The following is a 14556-nucleotide window of genomic DNA, read 5'->3' as shown; positions in this document are numbered from 1 at the left end:
CAATTTACATTCCCACCAACAGTGCAAGAGGGTTCCCTTTTCTCCACACCCTCAGCATTTGTTCTTTGTAGATTTTCTGATGATGCCCATTCTAACTGGTGTGAGGTGATACCTCATTTTACTTTTGATTTACATTTCTCTAATAATTAGTGATGTTTAGTATATTTTCATGTGTTTCTTGGCCATCTGTAAGTCTTCTTTGGAGAAATGTCTATTTAGGTCTTCTGCCCATTTTTGGATTGGGTTGTTTTTTTAATATTGAGCTGCATGAGCTGTTTATATGTTTTGGAGATTAATCCTTTGTCCACTGATTCATTTGCAAATATTTTCTCCTATTCTGAGGGTTGTCTTTTTGTCTTGTTTACGGTTTCCTTTGCTGTGCAAAAGCTTTGAAGTTTCATTAGGTCCCATTTGTTTATTTTTGTTTTTATTTCCATTACTCTAAGAGGTGGATCAAAAAATATCTTGCTGTGATTTATGTCAAAGACTGTTCCTCCTATGTCTTCCTCTAACAGTTTTACAGTGTCCAAACTTACATTTAGGACTCAAATCCATTTTTGTTTATGGTGTTAGGGACTGTTCTAATTTCATTCTTTTACATGTAGCTGGTCCAGTTTTCCCAGCACCACTTATTGAAGAGACTGTCTTTTCTCCATTGTACGTCCTTGCCTCCTTTGTCACAGATTAGCTGACCATAGATGCCTGGGTTTATCTCTGGGCTTTCTATCTTGTTCCATTGATTTATATTTCTGTTTTTGTGCCAGTACCATATTGTGTTGATTACTGTAGTTTTAGAGTATAGTCTGAAGTCAGGGGGTCTGATTCCTCCAGCTCCGCTTTCTTCCCCTCAATACTGCTTTGGCTATTCAGGGTCTTTTGTGTCACCATACAAATTTTAAGATTTTTTGTTCTAGTTCTGTAAAGAATTCCATTGGTAGTTTGATAGGGATTGCACTGAATCTGTAGATTGCTTTGGGTAGTATAGTCATTTTCACAATATTGATTCTTCCAATCCAAGAACATGGTATATCTCTCCATCTGTCAGTATCATCTTTAATTTCGTTCATCAGTGTCTTATAGTTTTCTGCATACAGGTCTTTTGTCTCCCTAGGTAGGTTTATTCCTAGGTATTTTATACTTTTTGTTGCAAAGGTAAATGGGAGTGTTTCCTTAATTTCTTTTTCAGATTTTTCATCATCAGTGTATAGGAATGCAGGAGATTTCTGGGTATTAATTTTGTATCCTGCAACTTTACCAAATTCATTGATTAGCTCTAGTAGTTTTCTGGTGGCATCTTTAGGATTCTCTATGTATTGTATCATGTCATCTGCAAACAGTGACAGTTTTACTTCTTCTTTTCCAATTTGGATTCTTTTTATTTCTTTTTCTTCTCTGATTGCCATGGCTAGGACTTCCAAAACTATGTTGAATAATAGTGGTGAGAGTGGACATCCTTGTATTGTTCCTGATCTTAGAGGAAATGCTTTCAGGTTTTCACCATTGAGAATGATGTTTGCTGTGGGTTTGTCGTATATGGCTTTTATTATGTTGAGGTAGGTTCCCTTTATGCCCACTTTCTGGTGAGTTTTTATTACAAATGGGTGTTGAATTTTGTCAAAAGCTTTTTCTGCATCTATTGAGATGAGCATATGGTCTTTCTTCTTCAATTTGTTAATATGGTCTATCACATTGATTTGAGTATATTGAAGAATCTGTGCATCCCTGGGTTAAATCCCACTTGATCATGGTGTATGATCCTTTTAACGTGCTGTTGGATTCTCTTTGCTAGTATTTGGTTGGGGATATTTGCATCTATGTTCATCAGTGATATTGCTCTGTAGTTTTCCTTTTTTGTGACATCTCTGTCTCGTTTTGGTATCAGGGTGATGGTGGCCTCATAGAAAGAGTTTGGGAGTGTTCCTCTGCTATTTTTTGGAAGAGTTTGAGAAGGATGGGTGTTAGCTCTTTTCTAAATGTTTGATAGAATTCACCTGTGAAGCCATCTGGTCCTAGACTTTTGTTTGTTGGAAGATTTTTAATCACAGTTTCAATTTCATTACTTGTGACTGGTCTGTTCATATTTTCTATTTCTTCCTGATTCAGTCTTGGGAGATTGTACCTTTGTAAGAATTTGTCCATTTCTTCCAGGTTGTCCATTTTATTGGCATAGAGTTGCTTGTAGTAGTCTCTTAAGATGCTTTGTATTTCTGTGGTGTCTGTTGTAACTTCTCCTTTTTCATTTCTAATTTTATTGATTTGAGTCCTCTCCCTCTTGATGAGTCTGGCTAGTAGTTTATCAATTTTGTTTATCTTCTCAAAGAACCAGCTTTTAGTTTTATTGATCTTTCCTATTGTTTTCTTTGTTTCTATTTCATTTATTTCTGCTCTGATTTTTATGATTTCTTTCCTTCTGCTAACTTTGGGTTTTGTTTGTTCTTTCACTAGTTCCTTTAGGTGTAAGGTTATATTGTTTATTTGAGATTTTTCTTGTTTCTTGAGGTAGGCTTGTATAGCTATAAACTTCTATCTTAGAACTGCTTTTGCTGCATCCCATAGGTTTTGGATCATCATGCTTTCATTGTCATTTGTCTCTAGGTATTTTTTGATTTTCTCTTTGATTTCTTCAGTGATCTCTTGGTTATTTAGTAACGTATTGTTTAGCCTCCATGTCTTTGTGTTTTTTACGTTTTTCTCCCTGTAATTCATTGCTAATCTCACAGCGTTGTGGTCAGAAAAGATGCTTGATATGATTTCAATTTTCTTAAATGTACTGAGGCTTGATTTGTGACCCAAGATGTGATCTATCCTGGAGAATGTTCCGTGCACACTTGAGAAGAAAGTGTAATCTGCTATTTTTGGATGGAATATACTATAAATATCAATTAAATCTACCTGGTCTATTGTATCATTTAAAGCTTCTGTTTCCTTATTTATTTTCATTTTGGATGATCTGTCCATTGGTGTAAGTGAGGTGTTAAAAACCCCCACTATTATTGTGTTACTGTCGATCTCCTCTTTTATAGCTGTTAGCAGTTGTCTTATGTATTGAGGTGCCTTTTCATCTTATCTATCTTTCTGTGAGTGTGGTCTTTTTCCACAGGCTGTAGGGTTGTAGTTCTTCTTGCTTCTGCTGTCTGCCCTCTGGTGGAGGAGGCTATCTAAGAGGCTTGTGCAAGTTTCCTGATGGGAGGGACTGGTGGTGGGTAGAGCTGGCTGTTGCTCTGGTAGGCAGAGTTCAGTAAAACTTTAATCCATTTGACTGCTGATGGGTGGGGCTGGGTTCCCTCCCTGTTGGTTGTTTGGCCTGAGGTGACCCAACACTGGAGCCTGCAGGCTCTTTGGTGGGGCTAATGGCGGACTTTGGGAGGGCTCACGCCCAGGAGTACTTCCCAGAACTTCTGCTTCCAGTGTCCTTGTCCTCATGGTGAGCCACAGTCACCCACCACCTCTGCAGGAGACCCTCCAACACTAGCAGGTAGGTCTGGTTCAGTCTCCCCTGGGGTCACTGCTCCTTCCTCTGGGTGCTGATGCGCACACTACTTTGTGTGTGCCCTCCAAGAGTGGAGTCTCTGTTCCCCCCAGTCCTGTCAGAGTCCTGCAATCAAATCCCACTAGGCTTCAAAGTCTGATTCTCTAGGAATTCCTCCTCCGTTGCCAGACCCCCAGGTTCAGAAGGCTGATGTGGGACTCAGAACCTTCACTCCAGTGGGTGGACTTCTGTGGTATAAGTGTTCTCCAGTTTGTGAGTCACCCACCCAGCAGTTATGGGATTTGATTTTATTGTGATTGCACCCCTCCTACCATCTCATTGTGGCTTCTCCTTTGTCTTTGGATGTGGGGTATCTTTTTTGGTGCGTTCCAGTGTCTTCCTGTCGATGATTGTTCAGCAGTTAGTTGTGATTCTGGTGTTCTTGCAAGAGGGAGTGAGAGCACATCCTTCTACTCCGCCATCTTGGTTCAGGCTGAATTTAGAAGGGAAAACTCAACAACACTGCCAAATGATAGCCCAGTTTTACAGGGTAGCTTCCCTGACTTTATAACGAGCAGTATTTTCATTCATCATTATTATGGTGACTCATTTTCTCATCTAATAGATGATGGCTCTTTCATTTCCTTCATAAATGTTGATGATTTTTTTCAATATCATCATCAGTACTTATTCTTGTAAAAATCTTTTCAGCAATTCTAAAGGAAGCATATTCTGCTGGAACATATGATCCTCCAAACTCCAGAACTCCACACTCCAGAGGCCCTCCTTTCCACACGTGCTGCCACTCCCCTTCTGTGCCTAAGTAGAGGCTCCACCCCATGCTTGAATGTCACCCTACTTAGGCCCCACCGCCCAAGAGGAAAAGTTTTAAATGTTGATTTGCATTTTAGAGGGGAAAAATGAAAATTCTTAGTCATGCATAGAATACTGATACTTTTTTGCTTAAATGTAGTATAAACTTCAGTGGTTTGTTCCAGCACTCATTTGTATTTTTCTTTCATGACACATACTTTTAAATTTTTATATAATTAACTTAACTGCATATTCCTTTAGATTTTATTATTATTATTAAAGTTGTCTTTTTTAGCAAATATGGATTTTTATTTGAAAATTATTTTAATTTAATTTTTAAATTAGGTACTGTGTTAATTTGCTAGGGCTGCCATAATAAAAGACCACAGACTGGGTGGCTTAAACAACAAAAATATATTTGCTCATATTCTGAAGGCTAGAAAATTAAGATCAAGATGTGGGCAGGTTTGTTGTTTTCTGAGGCTTCTCTCCTTCCTTGCAATGGCCACCTTCTCACTATTTCCCCACACAAAGGTCTTCCCTCTATGTGTGCTCCTGTCTTATAAGGACATCAGTCATACTGGATTAGGACCCACCCTAATGACCTCATTTAACCTTAATTATCTCTTTAAAAACCCTATCTCCAAATACAAGTCACAGTGTGACTTACTGGGGTTAGGACTTTAACTTATGAATTTGGAAGGGCACAATTCAGCCCATAGCAGTAATCAAAATGTAACTGTTTTACATGATTGTTTCAGGAAAAAAGTTCTTAGCAGCATCATCTACTGGATTTCTCCTTATAGTCATTTATGATATATTGAGAATTCTAACTAGGTACTCATTTTTAAAATCACTGTTTTATTGAATCTGTTCTTTTGTTCTTAGAAGCTCTCAGAATGACTTTTTATCCTTAATGTCCCTAAATAATATTACAATGCATCTAGACATACAGATCATTTTTATTAAAAAATTTGCTGAAGAGACTTCCGGGAAGATGGCGGAAGAGTAAGACGCAGAGATCACCTTCCTCCCCACAGATACACCAGAAATACATCTATGCGTGGAACAACTCCTACGGAGCACCTACTGAACGCTGGCAGAAGACCTCAGACCTCCCAAAAGGCAAGGAACCCCCCACGTACCTGGTTAGGGCAAAAGAAAAAAACTAGAGACAAAAGGATAGGGACGGCACCCGCACCAGTGAGAGGAAGCTGTGAAGGAGGAAAAGTGTCCACACACTAGGAAGCCCCTCGCGGGCGGAGACTGCAGGTGGCGGAGTGGGGGAGCTTCGGAGCCGCGGAGGAGAGCGCAGCCACAGGGGTGCGGAGGGCAAAGCGGAGAGATTCCAGCGCAGAGGATCGGGGCCGACTGGCACTCACCAGCCGAGAGGCTTGTCTGCTCGCCCACCGGGGCGGGCGGGGCTGGGAGCTGAGTCTCCGGCTTCTGTCGGAGCGCCCGGGAGAGGACTGAGGTTGGCGGCGTGAACACAGCCTGCAGGGCGTTAGTGCACCACGGCTAGCCAGGAGGGAGTCCGGGGAAAAGTCTGGACCTGCCAAAGAGGCAAGAGACTTTTTCTTCCCTCTTTGTTTCCTGGTGCACGAGGAGAGGGGATTAAGAACGCTGCTTAAGAGAGCTCCAGAGACGGGTGCGAGCCGCGGCTAAAAGTGCGGAGCCCAGAGACAGACATGAGACGCTAAGGCTGCTGCTGCCGCCACCAAGAAGCCTGTGTGCGAACACAGGTCACTATCCACACCCCCTTCCGGGGAGCCTGTGCAGCCCGCCAGGGTCCCGGGATCCAGGGACAACTCCCCCGGGAGAACGCACGGCGCGCCTCAGGCTAGCAACGTCACGCTGGTCTCTGCCGCCGCAGGCCCGCCCCACACTCCGTGACCCTCCCTACCCCCGGCCTGAGTGAGCCAGAGCCTCCGAATAAGCGGCTCCTTTAAGCCTGTCCTGTCTGAGCAAAGAACAGACGCCCTCCGGCGACCTACACGCACAGGCGGGGCCAAATCCAAAGCCGAGCCCCTGGGAGCTGTGAGAACAAAGAAGAGAAAGGGAAATCTCTCCCAGCAGCCTCAGGAGCAGCGGATTAAAGCTCCACAATCAACTTGATGTACCCTGCATCTGTGGAATACATGAATAGACAACGAATCATCCCAAATTAAGGAGCGGTGTGTATGAAAGGCTCTTGGTGCTGCAGCCAGGAGTTAGTGCTGTGCCTCTGAGGTGGGAGAGCCAACTTCAGGACACTGGTCCACAAGAGGCCTCCCAGCTGCACATAATATCAAACGGCAAAAATCTCCCAGAGATCTCCATCTCAACGCCAGCACGCAGCTTCACTCAACGACCAGCAAGCTACAGTGCTGGACATCCCATGCCAAACAACTAGCAAGACAGGAACACAACCCCACCCATTAGCAGAGAGGCTGCCCAAAATCATAATAAGTCTACAGACACCCCAAAACACACCACCAGACGTGAACCTGCCCACCAGAAAGACAAGATCCAGCCTCATCCACCAGAACACAGGCACTAGTACCCTCCACCAGGAAGCCTACACAACCCACTGAACCAACCTTAGCCACTGGGGACAGACACAAAAAACAAGAGGAACTACGAACCTTCAGCCTGCAAAAAGGAGATCCCAAACACAGTAAGGTAAGCAAAATGAAAAGACAGAAAAACACACAGCAGATGAAGGAGCAAGATAAATACCCATCAGACCTAACAAATGAAGAGGAAATAGGCAGTCTACCTGAGAAAGAATTCAGAATAATGATAGTAAAGATGAATCAAAATCTTGGAAATAGAATAGACAAAATGCAAGAATCAGTTAACAAGGACCTAGAAGAACTAAAGATGAAACAAACAATGATGAACAACACAATAAATGAAATGAAAAATACTCTAGATGGGATCAATAGCAGAATAACTGAGGCAGAAGAACGGATAAGTGACCTGGAAGATAAAATAGTGGAAATAACTACTGCAGAGCAGAATAAAGAAAAAAGAATGAAAAGAACTGAGGACAGTCTCAGAGACCTCTGGGACAACATTAAACGCACCAACATTCGAATTATAGGGGTTCCAGAAGAAGAAGAGAAAAAGAAAGGGACTGAGAAAATATTTGAAGAGATTATAGATGAAAACTTCCCTAATATGGGAAAGGAAATAGTTAATCAAGTCCAGGAAGCACAGAGAGTCCCATACAGGATACATCCAAGGAGAAATACGCCAAGACATATTAATCAAACTGTCAAAAATTAAATACAAAGAAAACATATTAAAAGCAGCAAGGGAAAAACAACAAATAACACACAAGGGAATCCCCATAAGGTTAACAGCTGATCTTTCAGCAGAAACTCTGCAAGCCAGAAGGCAGTGGCAGGACATATTGAAAGTGTTGAAGGAGAAAAACCTGCAACCAAGATTACTCTACCCAGCAAGGATCTCATTCAGATTTGATGGAGAAATTAAAACCTTTACAGACAAGCAAAAGCTGAGAGAGTTCAGCACCACCAAACCAGCTCTACAACAACTGCTAAAGGAACTTCTCTAGGCAGGAAACACAAAAAAAGGAAAATACCTACAATAACGAACCCAAAACAATTAAGAAAATGGGAACACACATATCGATAATGACCTTAAATGTAAATGGACTAAATGCTCCCACCAAAAGACACAGATTGGCTGAATGGATACAAAAACAAGACCCATATATTTGCTGTCTACAAGAGACCCACTTCAGACCTAGAGACACGTACAGACTGAAAGTAAGGGGATGGAAAAAGGTATTTCATGCAAATGGAAACCAAAAGAAAGCTGGAGTAGCAATTCTCATATCAGACAAAATAGACTTTAAAATAAAGACTATTAGAAGAGACAAAGAAGGACACTACATAATGATCAAGGGATTGATCCAAGAAGAAGATATAACAATTGTAAATATTTATGCACCCAACAAAGGAGCACCTCAATACATAAGGCAAATACTGACAGCCATAAAAAGGGAAATCGACAGTAACACATTCATAGTAGGGGACTTTAACACCCCACTTTCACCCATGGACAGATCATCCAAAATGAAAATAAATAAGGAAACACAAGCTTTAAATGATACATTAAACGAGATGGACTTAATTGATATTTATAGGACATTCCATCCAAAAACAACAGAATACACATTTTTCTCAAGTGCTCATGGAACATTCTCCAGGACAGATCATATCTTGGGTCACAAATCAAGCCTTGGTAAATTTAAGAAAATTGATGTTGTATCAAGTATCTTTTCCGACCACAACGCTATGAGACTACATATCAATTACAGGAAAAGATCTGTAAAAAATACAAACACATGGAGGCTAAACAATACACTACTTAATAACGAAGTGATCACTGAAGAAATCAAAGAGGAAATCAAAAAATACCTAGAAACAAATGACAATGGAGACACGACGACTCAAAATCTATGGGATGCAGCAAAAGCAGTTCTAAGAGGGAAGTTTATAGCAATACAATCCTACCTTAAGAAACAGGAAACATCTCGAATAAACAACCTAACCTTGCACCTAAAGCAATTAGAGAAAGAAGAACAAAAAAACCCCAAAGTTAGCAGAAGGAAAGAAATCATAAAAATCAGATCAGAAATAAATGAAAAAAAATGAAGGAAACAATAGCAAAGATCAATAAAACTAAAAGGTGGTTCTTTGAAAGGATAAACAAAATTGATAAACCATTAGCCAGACTCATCAAGAAAAAAAGGGAGAAGACTCAAATCCATAGAATTAGAAATGAAAAAGGAGAAGTAACAACTGACACTGCAGAAATACAAAAGATCATGAGAGATTACTACAAGCAACTCTATGCCAATAAAATGGACAACCTGGAAGAAATGGACAAATTCTTAGAAAGGCACTACCTGCCAAGACTGAATCAGGAAGAAATAGAAAATATGAACAGACCAATCACAAGCAGTGAAACTGAAACTGTGATTAAAAATCTTCCAACAAACAAAAGCCCAGGACCAGATGGCTTCACAGGCGAATTCTATCAAACATTTAGGGAAGAGCTATCACCTATCCTTCTCAAACTCTTCCAAAATATAGCAGAGGGAGGAACACTCCCAAACTCATTCTACGAGGCCACCATCACCCTGATACCAAAACCAGACAAGGATGTCACAAAGAAAGAAAACTACAGGCCAATATCACTGATGAACATAGATGCAAAAATCGTCAACAAAATACTAGCAAACAGAATCCAACAGCACATTAAAAGGATCATACACCATGATCAAGTGGGGTTTATTCCAGGAATGCAAGGATTCTTCAATATACGCAAATCAATCAACGTGATACACCATATTAACAAATTGAAGGAGAAAAACCATATGATCATCTCAATAGATGCAGAGAAAGCTTTTGACAAAATTCAACACCGATTTATGATAAAAACCCTGCAGAAAGTAGGCATAGAGGGAACTTTCCTCAACATCATAAAGGCCATATATGACAAACCCACAGCCAACATCGTCCTCAATGGTGAAAAACTGAAAGCATTTCCACTAAGATCAGGAACAAGACAAGGTTGCCCACTCTCACCACTCTTATCAACATAGTTTTGGAAGTTTTAGCCACAGCAATCAGAGAAGAAAAGGAAATAAAAGGAATCCAAATCAGAAAGGAAGAAGTAAAGCTGTCACTCTTTGCAGATGACATGATACTATACATAGAGAATTCTAAAGATGCCACCAGAAAATTACTAGAGCTAATCAATGAATTTGGTAAAGCAGCAGGATACAAAATTAATGCACAGAAATCTCTGGCATCCCTATACACTAAGGATGAAAAATCTGAAAGTGAAATCAAGAAAACACTCCCATTTACCATTGCAACAAAAAGAATAGAATACCTAGGAATAAACCTACCTAAGGAGACAAAAGACCTGTATGCAGAAAATTGTAAGACACTGATTAAAGAAATCAAAGATGATACAAATAGATGGAGAGATTTACCATGTTCTTGGATTGGAAGAATCAACATAGTGAAAATGACTCTACTACCCAAAGCAATCTACAGATTCAATGCAATCCCTATCAAACTACCACTGGCATATTTCACAGAACTAGAACAAAAAATTTCACAATTTCTGTGGAAACACAAAAGACCCCAAATAGCCAAAGCAATCTTGAGAACGAAAAACAGAGCTAGAGGAATCAGGCTTCCTGACTTCGGACTATACTACAAAGCTACAGTAATCAAGACAGTATGGTACTGGCACAAAAACAGAAAGATAGATCAATGGAACAGGATAGAAAGCCCAGAGATAAACCCACGCACATATGGTCACCTTATCTTTGATAAAGGAGGCAGGAATGTACAGTGGAGAAAGGACAGCCTCTTTAATAAGTGGTGCTGGGAAAACTGGACAGCTACATGTAAAAGTATGAGATTAGATCACTCCCTAACACCATACACAAAAATAAGGTCCAAATGGATTAAAGACCTAAATGTAAGGCCAGAAACTATCAAACTCTTAGAGGAAAACAAAGGCAGGACACTCTATGACATAAATCACAGCAAGGTCCTTTTTGACCCACCTCCTAGGTAAATGGAAATAAAAACAAAAGTAAACAAATGGGACCTAATGAAACTTAAAAGCTGTTGCGTAGCAAAGGAAACCATAAAGAAGACCAAAAGACAACCCCAGAATGGGAGAAAATATTTGCAAATGAAGCAACTGACAAAGGATTAATCTCCAAAGTTTATAAGCAGCTCATGCAGCTTAATAATAAAAAAACAAACAACCCAATCCAAAAATGGGCAGAAGACCTAAATAGACATTTCTCCAAAGAAGATATACAGAGTGCCAACAAACACATGAAAGAATGCTCAACATCACTAATCATGAGAGAAATGCAAATCAAAACTACAATGAGATATCATCTCACACCAGTCAGAATGGCCATCATCAAAAAATCTAGAAACAATAAATGCTGGAGAGGGTGTGGAGAAAAGGGAACCCTCTTACACTGTTGGTGGGAATGTAAATTGATACAGCCACTGTGGAGAACAGTATGGAGCTTCCTTAAAAAACTACAAATAGAACTACCATATGACCCAGCAATCCCACTACTGGGCATATACCCTGAGAAAACCATAATTCAAAAAGAGTCATGTACCAAAATGTTCATTTTAGCTCTATTTACAATAGCCCAGAGATGGAAACAACCTACGTGTCCATCATCGGATGAATGGATAAAGAAGATGTGGCACATATATACAATGGAATATTACTCAGCCATAAAAAGAAACGAAATTGAGCTATTTGTAATGAGGTGGATAGACCTAGAGTCTGTCATACAGAGTGAAGTAAGTCAGAAAGAGAGAGACAAATACCATATGCTAACACATATATATGGAATTTAAGAAAAAAAATTGTCATGAAAAACCTACGGGTGAAACAGGAATAAAGACACAGACTTACTAGAGAATGGACTTGAGGCTATGGGGAGGGGGAAGGGTAAACGGTGACAAAGCGAGAGAGAGGCATGGACATATATACACTACCAAACGTAAGGTAGATAGCTAGTGGGAAGCAGCCGCATAGCACAGGGAGATCAGCTCGGTGCTTTGTGACCGCCTGCAGGGGTGGGATAGGGAGGGTGGGAGGGAGGGAGATGCAAGCGCGAAGAGATATGGGAACATATGTAAAAAAAAAAAAAAAAAAATTTGCTAATTACTTGTTAGATAATCAATCTAATTTATTGAGTTTTCATGAATGTACGTCTCTCCTCTATTCACTCATTTCTTCTAGAATACCTAAAAGAAATCTGGCTAAGTTTTGGGGTCTAACTTCCAAATTTTAAAGTTTATTTTTGCTATTCTTATTTATATTTTATTGTTTTCTATTCAGGAAGAATTCCTCCACCCAGTCTTCCTAATGCTAACTTGTATTTCTTTTTGTGCATTTGGAAAATCAATCCATGTATTGAGATCTTTTTAATCCAATGACCATAACTTTAATTTTCATGAAATCATACTGATACTGTTTGATGAAATCATACTGATCCTGCTTACCCTGTTAATATTTTCCTAGGATGTAGTGTCATCTACTCGTTTACTGGGGTATCTTTTCTTATGTTCTTATTCTTCTTACAAAGTAATTTGGAGAACTGTACAACCATGTAGGGAAGGTGCCATATACATCTCTGGTGCTTCTATTCCATCCTGTTTTAATGAGAATGAGCATTTATCTGAAAGTTTTTGCTTAACAGCTGGCTGGGTACCTTGGTTGCTAGACCTCTATCTCTTTCTCCTGGGTGTTACACCAAGTATAAGGAGAACTGCCCTGTTTCTCTGACTAAAGCTCACATCCTCACCCCCTCTATCTGCCTGGAGGTAGAATGCCCTGCTAGTACAGGTTGGATCCAGAAGTACGGTGTGAGCCTTGTAGATAGTGTGATGACTTTTTTGCATCATCTCTTGCCCCTCAGCTAATCATCTGCCCTTTGCTTCCATTCTTCCCTCTTTCCTTCCTCTCTGGTACTTCTGGGTATGTGAAGCACATAATAAAGCACTCTTGCTGCTATTCCCTGTTTTCCACCAATATTTTCCTATGGGAAAATAGGTTAGGGCTCCATTCCTTAAGTTAATCTCTTCTGATTTCAATTTTCCAGGCATATCTCAAAATTTCTCATTCGTCATGCTTATGTTCTCATTCCCCAGCTTGTTTAGGAGTGTTGTGTGTGTTGTGTGCGTGCGTATGTTTAATTTATTACTTTTTGGATGGGGTGAGAGACAACATAAACTCAGTTTACAGACTATACCTAGAAAATCTACTTTTAATTAAAAAACATAGTTGGGGTACTTACATGGAGACAACAAATTGAAAATATTATATCAAACATACCTTTATATATGTGGTTCTAGAAGGGATCAGGTTGACATTTGTCTGAGTTTGCAACTGTCTGGCTAACTGGCTTATCACTATCATAAATCTTATACAGCCCTGAGGGATACATAGTTCACAAATCCCATAACTTTAAATGACAATATTTTTTAGCATGCAAGACATTTTTCCAAAGAAAATCCCATACAAACTCTCAATATCTGGGACCTGAATGCAGAGCACTCTGGTTTAAGCTGGAGAAACTGGTGGAAACCATGCAAGATGGCCTTCACATTTCTAACATGGCATCACACCCTGAGGAACCCTTGGGTTCCAGAGGTCACTCTTTGAAAGCCTATGCCATAGATCATCCAAGAAGATTAAAGCGATAATAATTAAAAAAAATATATATACAAACATTCAAAAATGAACCAGAAATATTTTAGTTCCAGAATTCTTTTACTTAATATTGCAAAATACTTTACACTTGTATTGCTTTTATTTTCTATGACGTCCAGACTTCCATAGAGAATAAGGCCTCTGGGCCTCTTGAGGCACTGGGACCAGGGCTGGGAGTCCATGAACCAAAACAAATCTACCTCTAGCCCCACAGGTTTGCTTCTCTTTCCTTGCCTATGTTGTACTATGATATTTTCTGCAAACTGATGTATCAGATACTCTGTGTTCATACATGGTATAAAATAGTTGCCTTGGTCCATGTTCCAACAGACATTAAATGAAATCACTCTGTCCTAAATCTGGGCTCCTGGGACTGAGGATTTTGTTCCCAGTGAGGTAAGGATTCAGCCCTGAGCCCTCTTCCTTGCCCAGAGAAGGAGGGTTATACATAGTACAAATATGGCTATACACTTACCCCTCTTCACATGAGAGACTAATTTTAAGAGTAAAGGCTCTTGGGCAAGGTGGAGACCCTATAATATGAATTCTATGGTGATCTTCTTGAGGGAGGACAACAATAGCTTTAACCATTTGTGTTAATCTCCAGGGTTTTGTACAATGCCTGGAACACTGTAGTAATCCACATTAGAAACAACTGTCTCAGCTAAGGCAGTGGCAGTGAAAATGGCCAGTAGGAGACTGAGTAATAAATATTTAAAAGGCAGAATAACAGAATTTGGTGATGAATAGGATGTGAACAATAAAGAAGATAGATGAATGAGAGGGCACTTTCATTTTGGAGAGTCAACAAACAGAGAATCCCCTTAAAAGACATAAGTTTACGTGAAGTGTTCCCTAGGGCATGGGATTTTAAATTTTGTTAAGTATTTCCCTAGTGGGTGAGGTAAATGTACCGTGTAATGTAGTGTGACCATGCGCTCAACTCTAGGTGATACTCCACTTCTATTCCTACCTTCCCCTGG

Source organism: Globicephala melas, chromosome 16, assembly GCF_963455315.2.
Source record: "Globicephala melas chromosome 16, mGloMel1.2, whole genome shotgun sequence".
NCBI classification, from domain to species: Eukaryota; Metazoa; Chordata; class Mammalia; order Artiodactyla; family Delphinidae; genus Globicephala; species Globicephala melas.
The sequence above is the reverse complement of the archived record's forward strand: the minus strand, read 5'-3'. Positions refer to the sequence as shown.